General features: G+C 38.3%; 1 protein-coding gene across 3 annotated transcripts in view; it reads left to right on the forward strand.

Annotated features, from left to right (window-relative positions):
* nrxn2b (neurexin 2b) overlaps positions 1-15,250 on the forward strand; it is an 883,386-nt gene that overhangs the window by 503,507 nt on the left and 364,629 nt on the right. The gene's annotated exons all lie outside the window — the stretch shown is intronic.

Below are 15,250 nucleotides of genomic sequence, written 5' to 3' on the forward strand. Positions count from 1 at the left end.
ATATAAATTGTTAAGATTAATCCTTCTCCATTCAGAGGGAGAGATACGTCTGCCCCATTACTCTTGAGACTTGTTACCTCCAAGTATTGTGAGTGCGAACAGTGAACCAGGTGTGGAAATGAGGTTTGGCTTGCAATCAGATGTGGTTGGGAAGAGAAGTGAAAAATGGCGGTTTGAGTGCTTGTGTCTGAACCTATGTTTACAGCATGTGTATTTTATTCAATCTCCTCTTTGACACTGCTTCAGTTTGCACCTGCTGTAGGATTGTGAATGGCAGAGAGGGAGGGTGGAATGCAATAAAGATCTGCCAAAGCAGCGCCTGAAATCCATTTGCATAATAATAACTAAACAAATCACATGCAACATAACTGGATTTGCATCTCATGTCAGAAAGTATAAATGTCTCTGTCTTCAGGCTCTTGCATGGCATCTCTGCATCGGAAGCTTTGGAAGTGTGAAAGCAGTTTGGGAGAGGTGTCGAATTCATCCACATGGCAACATTAATTTGTCATGAAGTACATGAGTACGGTTGGCGATGCTGCCATGATCAACATTTTTACCTTTCTCATTGAATGTTTTCCATCAACAACACCTATTCCTAGTTATCGGGTTCAGTCAGTCAGACTTATGGATGATGTTGTGGCAAAATGTCTCCAACCCAAGCCAGGGAAAAGGTCTGGAACTCTTACTAACTCTTTGTCAAAGAGACTTTTGTCAAAACCACTGGAGTCTCAAAATACTGAATATACTGAACACAAACAAAGCTCACAGAATCAGATGTGATAGAGCTGACTGTACTCTTAAAGTTAACCCGAGTCAAGCTCGAGAGCCTCGACTAAATTCAGACATGAGACAGTCTCTTATGTACCCAAGAAAACTCATCCTTTTTGGCAAAGTCTTTCCCAAGTCTTCATCTTATCTTTTTGACGCCAACCAATTACAGACCTGTAACTTCTCAAATCACATGTTGAGGTTTTTTTTTTTTTTTTTTTTGATAAAACGTGTCAGTATAAAGTATTCCCTGATCACGCTGCCTTGCCACATGTGGAGTTCTAGACACTTTCTACTCTACTGCAGTCATGCATTCCATGACTAATGCACAGACTCTCTCACCAATACCTATGGGCCAACTCTAAATTGCCTGTTTTTCTCTTTATCATTATTTTTTTTATGCCTCCATGCCAGCGATAGCTATTGCTGGGGGCAGTATGTTTTTAGGTTGTCCAACCAGCTATCAGTTCCATTCTCGTGAGTGCAATATCTCAAGAACACCTTGAGGGAATCTCTTTAAATTTGGCACAAATGTTCACTTAGACTAAATTTTGGTGTTTCAAAGGTCAAGTTCAATGTGACCATACATATGTCTCATTCTCATGAATGTGATATCTCAAGAAAACTTCAGGGAAATGCCTTCAAATTTGACACGAATGTCCAAACTAAACAATGATCTGACCAGAGTTCGGTGGTCAAAGGTCAAGGTAACTGTGACCTTGCGTCTGTCTCATTCTTGTGAAGTTCTCAAGGAGCCCTTCAGGGAGTTTCCTTAAATTTGGCACAGATGTCCACTGAGGTCACTGTGACTAAGCATAGTATTGGCCATTACTGAAGAATTCATATGCTAATTATTACAAAATGTCAAGACATTTCTGATAGGATATAATAATTAAGTACTGACAATATATATCTAATGGGTCAAACTTCACCGTGACATCAAAACGTACCACAAAAACACTTTTTTTTGGCCATTTCTCAACATCATATCTCAGAAACAGAAGTGGAGACATTTGGTCAGATATTGAAATGGTGACACTAATCTTGGGATCTTCTGTGCTGCTGAGAGGGAAAGTGTATGTGAAGCATCCATGTTTTCACAGACATGGATTTAACTGTGAGTTGCAAATTAACTGGTGTGTGGAAGCATACAATTGTGAGGCAATAATTTTATTGAGAGTTAAAGAAGTTTTAATTCAACAGTAGCTCTGGGCCTTTTTGAAATTGATTTTTATAAAGTTTAAATTCACACAATGAAGATGTAACTCACACATAGTACATTTGACTTAACATGGGATTTGATGTCTGTTGTGGGTAAACAGCTTTACTCTTCAAATTTAATCATGAATAACATTCAGGTTCACAAGGGTTCAGTGTTCTTACAAACAACCTCTTAATTATAGTCACATGGAGTTCACGAGTCAGTGTGGGAAGTGTAAGGTCGTAGAAATAAATCCACCTTAATATATAGGTCGTTCACTGAGTCCTATAAAGCCTCACCTTGCCATCCAGACTCTTTTTTTTTTTGTTTCCTTTTTGTTCATTTCCCTCCCATGTCCTTTTCTCTCCCCTCTATTTTTCTGCTCAGTGTCAGTGCTCTCTCTCAATAAATGATGGGCTAGGTAGCTTGAGTGCTGCAATAGAGCGGTGTGTTTTAGCTTTTTTTCGCCTACTGACCTGTCGTACATTACAATTTACTTTGGCATTACTCCGAGCTCTGGCCACTTTCCCTCCCTCCCTTCTCCTCTCTCCTGCTTCATCTCTCCCTTTTATCGCAAAGCCAGCTTCTGGCTAGAGACAGAGACAGTATTTGTTTGTTTTTTTTTGACAGAGTGTAGCTGTCTGCACACACACGCATGTGTGTACAGTTTATGCTCATTGCTCTCTTATACAACCTACCTGCATACTCAAATTCCATTACCTTAATTTTATTGTTTTTTAATTTCCCTCTCTGGAACAGTGTGCACATGTTTTTGGTTTACACTGTATATATTGTATGATGTAATTGTGTCTAATGTTTTTTAATGCACCAGCTGTATGTATATTTTAATGTTTTGTATTGACTTTCCTTCAGCTGCCGCCTCTTGTCCAGGTCATCATTTTAAATGAGAATTGATTCTCAATTGACCTTTCCAGTTAAATAAAGTAAAATTAAATACATAATATAAATACACCTGTCAAATAACTCCTTATAATATTTTTGAATGGACAGAACTGAAATAATTTGCAGGGTAATTAAAATTAGTACTGAAATTAAAAGGCCCTTTACTGTTCAACAATTTAAACAACAACCTTCATTTTAATGATAAATTCATTTTTATTTAATGTCAATTGCCAAACAAAAAAGAACAAAAACAGCTATAGTTGCGGCTTTATTAGTGTGCAATTCGTTCAGTGATTGTAGTCATAGTGTCATAGGATATGTCAGTTTCTTATATGTAAGACACCCAATAGCAATTGCTGCAGTGGGTTAAGACGCTAGATGTCAACAGGTCAAACAGGAGGTCAAAAGATTCAAAAGAGGTCTTGGGTCAAACAGTCACTTGTCCAGTTTACATTATGTAGAATTCAACAGGTTGGTAGTCTGAAAAGTTTTCTCAGGCACTCTGATTCCAAGTAAAAATCATTTATTAATACAAAGATAACTAACATGTCTAAACTTAAGCACTCTTACATTCCATCCCATTCATTAATAAAAGATTTTTGCTAGTGTCACAGACACTTTTCAGATTGCTAACCAAATCTATGGCCGTCTACATGATTTAAGCTGAACAGTCATTCTTTTTTTATTTTTAAATGATAAGGAAGTCTTTGTGCCAGTATAGGCAAGTCTTATTACATTTACCACATTTCATATGAGACTAGCTGTTGGATCAGTTAGCAGCTAACTTAATCTTGTTTTGAAATTTACAAACAGCTAACTGCTATCTATCTTAGGATAACATATATTGTGACGTATTACCTTATTTCATCAGCATATGAAGTCCCCAGAGGATAACGTTCTCTTTGTTTGACCAATCACGCTGAAAGACCCCTCTGGAACTTATCCGAAAAATATACTCAGCACCTTTTATTGGAAAGAAAAAAAATCATTTTAGTATCAAAATTGTAATTATTTGCAATATTGATAATTTATGTAATTAGATATTGATACTTGGCTTCTCTGGATCAATATAATATTATAAAAATGTTACACATGCATAGATTATATGGAATTCTTCTCCATTCATACAAAACATCAGAGAAAGGATGGCAATTAAACCCTCCCCCCTCTCTTTTTTATACAGTAGTGATTTATACCCTATATTATTATATTTATACCCTCTTTCCAGACCAAGAAAAGATGAATAACTGCCAGGTAAAATGAAGATGGCCTCTTCTCTGTGAGGTGAACAGCCATGGAAAAGAGGGCCATTTGTAAAAGAAGAATAAAGATTTTGCAGTTAGGACAGACAGACACAAAATATGGCGATGGTTTGTAAGAAACAGGTTAAAAAAAAAAGAGAAATTTAACAGTTTTTTAAGAATAAATCGTTAGATATTGCCTCCAGTAAGGCTATAAAGATCCCCTGCTGTCCCTCCACGTACTGTTATTTGATTCTCACAATTACACAAATGAATAATGAAGATAAATTCACCACATTCAGTTTATTTACGAGAGACCGGGGCTGGCTTTGTCCCTCGTCAGTCATAAATCCTCGGGGCCTCATTGCCTGCTCTCACCTGGCAGGGGCCCGACTTGTAATAATGCCCCCTGATGAATGGGGTATTGTCATGGGCGCATTTGTTTATTTTACACACACACACACACACACACACACACACACACAGGTCCCCTACTCCATCATCTCAGAACCATTGAGAAAGAAAGGGTGAAGGAGAAAAGCCTGGTCTTGTCCTATAGCGGAGGCCATCATGAAGGTCCACTTAAAACAGAAATATCAAAATAATGGGGTTTGTTAGATCACTGAACATAGATAACTAGCTTTAGAGGAAGGCTGAAAGTGCAGTATGTGCAGTTGTGGAATATAACTAAGTGCATTTACTCAGGTATTGTACTTAAATATGAATTTGAGGTATTTGTTTTACTTGAGTATTTTATTTTCAAGCTACTCTATACTCTTCCACTACATTACATCTTAGAGGGAAATATATTTTGTACTTCACTGCATGTATCTGACAACTTTATTTACTTTACAAATTAAAATTTTTGAGGGAGAAAACATACGTAGGGTTTCTTATGATGTTTTTAATAATTTAAATTACAAAACTGTTCAATTAATCATTCAGTCCATTCACATAAAAGCCAGATATTTCGATTAATATTTAAATATTTTTTATATATAAAAAATATTATATACTATATAAATACTATATAAATATTATATATATATATGATATATCTATATATATTATATATTGAGTTTTGGGGGGTGTTTCAGTTTTGTTTAAAATTTTGAGTTTGAGGGATGTTTTTTTTTCTTTTTTTTGATAATTTTGAATTAGAGTTTTTATATATGCATTTTTTTAAATTTGTTTTATTGTTTTTTTTTGTTTTTTTTTCTTCACCTGTTCTTTTTTTGTGAAGTATGTTTTCCTGATTCCTGACATACTTACTTTTACTTGAGTACCATTTTCAATATAGGACTTTTACTTGTAACAGAGTATTTTCACAGGGTGATATTGGTACTTTTACTTCAGTAAAGGATTTGAATACCTCTTCCACCACTGAGTATGTGCACATTCAACTTGTGCCAGTTTAAGAACAGACCAGCCCAGAGAAAGGGTCAGAGGAAGAGGAGATGAATAAAGAAAAGGTGAGGATCTTGTGAGAGCCAAGAGTGGGGCTGGAAAGTGAAAGGCCAGGGAGATGAACACAAATTTGGAGGAAAATAGAGAGTAAAAGATAGTGACCGAGCAAAGTGAGAAAAACTCAAGTGCGGCGGAAAAGGAGAGAGCGCAGCCGAGGCAAAGCGAAAGGACACTCAATTCGGAGTGACATTTCATAGAGGGAGAAGGGAAGCATGAAAGTGTGTAATGATGCCTGTCTGTGTCACTATACAATCTTTCAGAAAGTGTCACCGGCGAGTGCTGGCACATATTCAGAGGCCTCTCAAGGACCCGCACACCGGCTGATTGTGTTTGGGTCAATGAAATGTTGTCATGGTGGCAAACTGTTGCATGTTTTATTCAGTTTTTGTCTCAGAAATGATGAATTCAGGTAGTTTTCTTTCCACTTATGTGGATATAAAGTGCATCTCTGCGGTCGCAGCTTATATGATTTTATTACAACAGGCGAAAATATGCAGTAAATGATTATGGAGCAGCTAAGAGACTGTAGAGATGCTGTAAAGCATGCCGCCAAGGGGTTTATTAACTGCATGTGCTGCAGCTTAGACATGAATTGATGCAGACGAACAAATCAAATAATGATGCTGCTCTTGATTACAATGTGACTAATATATTTGCAATACATCTCATAAAAGCAAACATTGCTCATGTGTTATGTGACTTCTGGTTATGATATTAACCTTTTGTGAATCAGACTGTAAATGTTCAGCGCTCCGTTGTTGTTGTAAAAAAATGCATAATTACTGCTTATGAAAGCAGCTGATATTTTCTTGCTCATTTTCAGGTTCATACTTGTATTTACGGTTTCTACCAGAAGTCATTTACATGCTTTAATATTCAAAAAACACTTTTTTCCCTCGGACTGACTGTGCTCGGACACCTGTATTCACCTTTTGTCTTTAAGCACCAACACAGGAAGCAGACTTTTTATGCCTCTGCGGCAGTGATAGCCGAGCTCCCAGACATTATGTTTTCAGATTCTCCGTTTGACTGCCCATCTGTCCATCCCATTCTCGTAAATGTTATATCTCAAGTATGCCTTTTGGGGATTTCTTCAAATTTGGCACAAATGTCTGCTTGAGTTCAGTGATGAACTGGTCAGATTAAGGTGGTAATAGATCAGCAGTCAAGGTCATTGTGACTTGTTTGCTCATCCTTCTGAACATGATATCTCAAAAATACCTTTAGATTATTTCTTTACATTTGTCACAAACCTCCACTTAGACTGAACTGATCAAAATTGTCTGTTCAAAGGTCAAGGTCACCGTGACCTGAACTCATTACCTCAAAAAGGTCTTGAAGAAGTTTCCTCTAATTTGGCACAAACTTCCACCTGGACTAAAAAATGAACTGATTAAATATGGTGGTCAGATATCAAAGGTCAAGTTGACTGTGACCTCACACAAAAGGTTTTTGCCATAACTCAAGAATTCATACGCTATACATGACAAGATTTCACACAAATCTAAACCTAAAGGATACAACGATGAACTGGTGACATTTTATATCCAAAAGGTCAAAGGACAACTTCACTGTGACATTATAATGTTCTGCAAAAACATGTTTTTTTTAGGAACAGAAAGGGAGACATTGGGTCTGATACTGAGTTGGTGACACTGATCTTCTGTGCTGTCGGGGGGTAAATGTGTGTGACGTATCCATGTTTTCACAGACATGGATATAAACTGTAAGTGCAACTTAGCCAAGTCATACATTCGCAAGTTGGTAATTCTAGTTTTTTGGCATGACCCGCCCTACTCTGCCTTTTCAGTCCTGCTTCACCACCTGCATGAGCAGCACATGCACATCAAGGTGTCGCTTGCATTTTTTATTTCATTGACCATGTGAACAGGTAGAGCGGCCACACCTCTCGCTTGAGCAGCTCAGGTGCAGCTCATCTAAATATTCTGAGTCTCACCTTTTTTCCCACATGACTCACGCGGTTCGTAGCAAAAATAGACAGTGAAAATGATGTGTTGATAGTCATCTTTACAACTTATCAGCGTCATTACATCTTTACTACAGTTTCAAAGAAAAAACCCAAAGAAAAAAACCCATAACACAACACAACCACCGACAACAGCAGCAACAACGGGCAAATTAATAAATAAATAAATGTAAATATATAATTATGATCATTATAAATATAGTTCTCTGTACATTTTTTTAAGCTTTTTAAAATTCCTTTTATTCCATTCCTTAACCACTTGTCCTCGCAAGTGTCGAAGGGGGGCTGGAGCGAATCCCAGCTGCCATTGGGTGTAAGGCGGGGTACACCCTGGACACGTCACCAGACTATCGCAGGGCCGACACATATAGACAGACAACCTTTCATGCTCACAGTCACACCTAAGGGCAATTTAGAGTCACCAATCAACCTGAGCTGCATGTCTTTGGACTGTGGGAGGAAGCCGGAGACCCCGGAGAGAACCCATGCAGACAGGGAGAACATGTAAACTACGCACAGAGGAGCCCCCGCCCACAGACCGAATCCCATTTCAACCCGGGATCTTGCTGTGAGGCAACAGTGCTAACCAAGACGCCACTGTGCCACCCATAAAAATTATTTCCTGCATAATAATTGCCATTTATGGGACATTTCTTACCAAGTCGCTCTCTGTTTTTTTCCTAAGTTCTTGAAAGAAATCAAACCAATTTGCACAGGGTTCACAGATTCTAATACTTGTAAAGGGGTCTTAATGCACCACAAGAAAACTGACGTAGATCCAGGTTTCAAAGTGCTAAAGAAAGGCAGACTAGACTGTTTATTGCTGACGCAATAATGAGCTAATCTGTTGTGTTACTCAATTTCTTTCTCACCATCGTGTTCTCTCTAGCTCAGCTTGCCTAAGTTAAAATGTCTATTTGCACATAATGATTTCCATACAACATGCTGCAGTGGAAAACACTAATTAGCACACGACGCGCACAAACATTAGAGGTTCAGTTCATGCTTAAGTAATAGTTGTGCCAGACAGGTTAATTTCCCCTCACCGAAATATCCTTCATCGCAAGCAAACAAGGACTCGAATATTGATGAGTCAGTGCTTAATTTGTGACACAAAAGAGCCTTGATTGTGGTGACGGCATGCAAAATATATGCAGACACAGTCAATTCTACTTCATTGTACTTGTTAAATATTGCATTTTCAGTCGTTGTTTCCAATTACTCTGTTTACAGATGTGTCTCCCTCACTTAGCATTGAGAGAGAGCCTTTGAAAATGTATCACACCACCTGCGGTTACAATGGAAGTGAGAGAGAGAGAGAGAGAGCATGCACCTGTTAGTGAAAACATGCCACTACAGTATCAAATAATTACAGGTTTAGTTGCCTTCAGTCTTTTTTTTTCTCCATATCAAAACATCTCTTGCTATAGCATTTGGTTTCAGATATCCAAAACACAACGTAATTATACAACTTATGATTTAGCATCAGCAATTAACGCGCAAGCAGCGTCAACACTTATTCTCTCTGCCAGTCGTCTTGATGTGGCGCCGTTGCAGAAATCGGAGCTCCTCTGTAATTAGCAATCACACAATCCCCCATGCATCCTCCCGCTGGCTGCCATTGCCCCAGCCCCTGCTTATAACACACACCGCCAGACATTTATTTTCACAGCCCACGGCATATGTGTGCGCGTTTTGCATGCGTTTGTTGCGTTTCTCATCAGCAATCATTCAATCTTTGTCAATTAGAGCCAGCGTGAAAGCGGAGCAACACGAGCATCGCAGAGAGTGAGGACTGGAGAGGGAGGCAGGGTTTGTTAATAGAGCATTTAATGAAAGTTAATGGTCGGCTTTTTGTTCGCCAGGGAATTGGTAAGAGGGAGCTGATTATTGTTTGGAGATGAGACCGGTCGTTGCACATTCTCAGGCAATTCTAATGATCAAACTTCCCTTAATGATGGATATAAATAATGTATATCACAGTATGGCTAGATATGGAGAACACTGCAATACCATCACTTCACTTGGGAGCCAATTATAGGCGAGGATAAAATACAGGTCCGGTCTTGGGTTGACAAGGTGTACTGACCGAGTAAAATTAATAGGCTAACACTGCTATTAGATTCAAACATTATATCTCCAAAAAAGTAAACTTTTTCACAGTAAAAAAAAATCAAAAACTCAATTTTTCCACTGAAGTCGAAGCACTTTAAACTCTATTTTTGGATGTAGAGATGGGAGTCATGGGTCTTACACCCATGAAATTCATTCCCATTGCAGATAACTCAAATATAATGAAAACAGTGAAATTGGAGCTGTGAGGTTTTCTCTTGTCTGGTGGTTTTTCCTGACCAAATAATATATATATATAACCCAGCCGAGGGCTGTTCACATTGCGCCTCGGAGAAAGCAAACTTCTGTGGTATCAAGGAAATGACTAATATTTCCAGTCTTGTTTGCTAGAAATGAAAGAACAAGTTGTGAGGGTCCGCCGTGGGTCTTAAGGTCATCCACCCATCTCCCACATGACTCACAGATCAAATTTGTGGATCAGCACAACTGGATGTATGAGGGTTTCACACCGTAGAAGACAAATAGAACCATCATCACAGAGAAATAGTATATTTCACTTTAAACCCTTAAAAAAAAAAGCCCTGATTGTCCAGTGCAAATGTTAAGCCAATATGCTCTTCCAGATCGCGCTGTCAGGGGCTCTCCAGGGCCCCATATCATAGCATCCCAACTTCCTCCCACTGGCCCCTGAGAGGTCATTATGGTAACCATGGAGATGTGGAGGTGGTGGTCTCTGGCGGTGTCTGGGAGGCTGTAATTGGTCCCGTCTTGTCGATCGCTCTGAGCTCTTCGGCAGCGCAGGCATTCATCACTGCTGGGACAGCAGAGCCAGACCAGGACACAGTTTCTGTCTGGGAGGAAAATGGTTACTCATCGTTCTAACCTGCCCACACTCGAACAGCTCCAAACACAGTGAGCCAAGAAACATAGATCAAGTTGTATAAATGCTGAAAACACTTCTTGTAAGCCATTCAAATATTAGTCTCATCCATATCGGTGAGATCCACAAAATAACAAGTCACAAGCATTATTACAGCACTGTTTCAAAATATTCTCTCCTTGCAAACTAAACCTACCCTTGTGTGATAACCCAGAGTACATAGCTACTAACAGATGTAAATAAAAGATAAATTAGCATGTCACAGTAACACTTTTTTGGGATGATTTATTAGATATCTAAGTGGAAAAACAACATTGAAGAAGCTAAGTAGGACAAAATTTCACATATATGTCTGATAAGAGAAAATAATGACATCATGATATGTTATATCCAAAATATCAAAGGTCAACTTCACACTGACATCATAATGTTATGTAAAAACACATTGCTGGTCATTATTCAATGCTATAACTAAGGGACAGAAGGGGAGACATTGATCACAAACTGAACAAGTGACACTAATGTTTGGTGTCCACTTTGAAACTGAGCTGATTGTAGATCTAATGCACTGCTGGGTTGAAGATTGTGATTGAATCATCCATGGTTTAGAAATTTTAGCTTCTTTCATACTTAAATCCTTGTCAGCGGTCATGGCTACATATGAATCTGGACAGACGTGGATGTAAACTTTAGAGCTTTATTGATTTGCGGCAGCATATGACAATGTTGCATTAATTCTAGTTTTAACTTTTTGAAATAAAATTGCTTAACACTAGAAATAGAAAATATGTAATGCAGAAAAGGTTTGTGTTGGGTCACTTAGCTGTAGTAAATCATGCATGTAGCACTGCTTGGATAATGTTCTACTATGGCTTTGTGCATTTCTCAAATGCTAACTTGGGTGCTTACAAGTTTTAGATTTTAGGAGCTGGAATCTCTGCAGTAAATATCCCTTGCGACACTGCAGCCGTGTCGCATTTAAAAACAAGGTGCATAAGCTGTAAATGTATGCTGCGGAACAAACTATTCGTGGCCCAAATGAACAAGAAAGTCAAAACTTTACCCAAAGAAATCTGTAATTCAAATGAAAGTATTCAACTCCAAACTGAGCACAATGAGAGCCTGAGTGGGTGTGTGTATGCATGCTGCATATTTATTCATCTCCTGTAGTCTTTCCTCCACTGAAAGAAAAACAAAACTTACATGACTAATTTTTACAGTACATCTGGCACAGCCTTCATTCTTGTCTCATCTAGCCCAGTTACGCAGTCAGCCAGTAGAATCTCAAACGCGCTGTTGACTCCTGCTGGAAACGCGCAGTTTGTTCTTTGGAGATTAACTCCATACCGATAATTTCATATTTGCTAAATGGTTCTTTACAGCCGCGATTTCAGGACATCAGTCAGCCGGACAGCTAATGAATTCGTCGTATTGATTGTAATGCCCGGGAGCCCCAGCTGGGAAATATGAAGTGTCAAGTGCTCATTAATTCTAGAGAGAAGTTGGCAAACATCATTGACTCATTCCATTACACAAAGTCCACATATAATTGACCTCGTGGCTCATTGCTTCTGAGAGTGCTAAAGTTGAAAGTTCTGGTTTTCAGCTGTGAAAATGTTTTTTTTTTTTTTTTTCCAATGGCCCAATCTTTGTAGCAGGATCTCCCCGATGTGTGAAAAGGTTTTGCTGGATGCTCATTTTATGCTACTTAAAGATAAAGTAGGAATTTTGATGATGAGAAATGCCTAAAGCATTTCAAACCGTGTTTATTCATATGCACCTACATCAAAGGCCTCTTTGTGCTTTTCATAATTTCACTTGGCATTTTCTCCACAACTCAGAACAGAAGAAAAAAGAAAAGGAGAGATAGAGAGAGAATAATTTGGCTTAAGAGTGGATGGATATTTCCTTTTATGTTATAATATAAAGAGACCTTAATTGTGCTTGAGCGCTGAAATATCCCAGAGCTTTATCATCTCGTTGAGGATTCACAAACTCTGCTTCCTTCACGACAAAGTGCTGCCGTGTATTTTCTGATCTACTCCCAGCAGACTATATGGACAGGCTCAGGCAGTAAATCTTCCCGAGCATCAAATGTAAAGCATCGCATGTCGTTTCCAATGCTTCCCTCTTGATGTTGTGTAATCTATTCCTGTCAAGTGTCTTTAAATCATGCCATCATCAAAACATGTTGTTAGCGCCTCTGCAATGGGAAGCGTTTTGTCAGGGGACGTCTCTCAGGAGTGTACCTCCAAACATTCACATCGCTTGACTTTAAAATGTCATTTCTCCGTCTCCTGGTGACTGTAATGTTTACTGTCTGCTACCTGCACACTCACACACACACCTTTCACAGTGGATCAGCAGCATACTACAGTGATTCACAGAACCCTATATACTGAAAATGGGTCATGGACTTGCTGGTTTAGAATTTAAAGGCTTAGTGCTGCTGTTGTTAAAGGGATAGTACAGATATTTTTGAAGTAGTGCAGTATGGGCTACTTATCCATAGTTAGCAGGTTACATACAGTAGATTTCAGTTGGCATGCCCCCAGTTTGGAGGAACAGGCTGTGGTCCAATATGGAGGCTAAGCTGTGTACTGCTGTGAATGGGGGGCCAGCATCAAAATATATCTCATCCGCATAAAAAAAGTCCCAACTAAAAAATCAATAAAAGTTTACGTTTTCGCTATTTTTAGAATATTTTCATTGTTTTACTTTAATGTCAGAAATTCATTTCCAAAAGGAAAATTAAGCAGTTTTATACCTTTCTTATCAGCCAGACTCCATTGAGAAAAACAGTGATTTATCATCACCTAACACAGGAGCTGCTGGTTTACTGCTGCTTCGAAAACACTAAATTTGTTTGTGTTAATGTGTGACTTTGGTGTTTAACCCTTAGAAACCTGAATTGACATCACTTTTCTAATACTTTTCCAAGTATTTAAACCTTAAAACTTAAACCTCCAGCCTGCTTCTCCAAACTGGTGCCGTGCTGACTAAAATCTAATGTATGTAACACATTGACTATGGATAAGTACCTCATACAGACCACTTCACAAAATCCAAACTGTCCCTTTAAATCAGCAGCACTAAGGAGAGATTTTACATTGAGAATTACATTACATTAATCAGACAGTGTTGTGTGCTGTGCGAAGTATCAGTAAGACACATAGAGATGTTCTGTCAGTGTGAGCTCAGCCTTGTCCCCTTGTTGATCGGCATGCTTCCCTTTTCTGTATCGAAGAAAATGAGCTGTAAATTAGCTGTGGGGTGGTAATAAGATATTATCAAAAAAAAAAAAATCGAGGGAAGATGTTCAGAAAATATATATCTTCTAATTATATGTTTAAGAATATGTTGCAGGAAATAACATTTTTTAAATTAAATGTTTCTCTCTTTTTTTTTTAGCATTTTCTGGAGTTTTTTTTCTTTGTTTTTTCTTATATTCTGGTCATTTTATTTTTAAATAATTGCTTGCTTTTTTTGGTCATTCCTTGTTAAACAGCTCATTGCCTTCTCCCCATGCTTTTGAAAGAAATCAGGACAATTTACTCATGTTCTCAATTTTGCAGTAGGATGTAAATAGAGAACATGTTTTCTTGCTATGTGGCATTATTACAACCGTATGGTATGAGAGTTTTGAATGGCAAGCACTGTGTCAAAGTTCATGATTTGACTTTTTCCCACTGTGAAAATACTTTGCATGTTGGGGCACCAGCAGCTCAGACAGGGAGAGTGCAAACAGGTGTGCCCCTTGTGTCCCCTCAGCAGGGAGGGGCTGGGCCCTGGTAAGATTTAGGAAGGTGAGTAAGATAGTCCTGCAGGAAATGACATTAGTTAACATTTGGAGTGCTGTTTTGGGGGAGTTTGTGTGTTCATACATAAACAGCGATGCCATTAGTAACTGAGAAGTCTTACTGTAATATTTTGTCAATTATTTTGTTTGATTTTGATGCTTGCTCTGTGTAGCTCACCCCTTCTGCGGAGGTGGTAGGTCCCCGTTAGGTGCAGCTGAGATAGTGCTGTTCACTGCAGTAGGAAGGAAAGAGGGGGTGGCAGCTTGCTGTGAGGCTTTAATTAGTTTGTGTTCTTTTTATCTTAATTAATTTAACTTTAATACATTTCCAGGGTTGCAATTTTTCCCTTTATTTTAGTAAAGTTTTGCTCCTTCAACATCCTTTTTCTAAAGTTTCTAAAAGTAAAGTTTCCAGTGCCGACAACATCTGCCCTTTGTATAAGGTGTCAGGGCTGCATCTGCAATCAAGTGTATGATTTGTTCATCTTTTCGATGTGTGTATTTGTGTTTTACTGATGTGTCAAGATGATGCGGCATTGAGTGATATTGCTGTTACAGTTTGTTGCTTGTCAAGCAATGGCCTATTTACAGTGGAATATTTATGAGCCGTGTAAATTTACAATATTGTTACCTACTAGCATCAGCAAGCAACAACAAAAGGGTGAATTATACTTTACAGAGATGGAAGGTGGACTACATTAATATTTCTGCTTTCTTACACTGACATTTAAATTTTTGTTTCCTTTGATGTTGGATCATTATCTTACTATGAGTTGTTTCATCTTCGCCTCGCTAACACAGAAATGTATATTAATATCTCAGTTGATTCTTAAATGAAAGTGGTTATTGTCTAAATGTGTTTAATTTGTTATATTATCACAGTTAAGAATTATTATTGGAAAATATCAAGCCTTTCTCATAAGTGGTT

The sequence above is a fragment of the Plectropomus leopardus genome, chromosome 23 (assembly GCF_026936395.1).
Source record: "Plectropomus leopardus strain MGB_pleo_1.0 chromosome 23, ASM2693639v1, whole genome shotgun sequence".
Classification (NCBI taxonomy): domain Eukaryota; kingdom Metazoa; phylum Chordata; class Actinopteri; order Perciformes; family Serranidae; genus Plectropomus; species Plectropomus leopardus.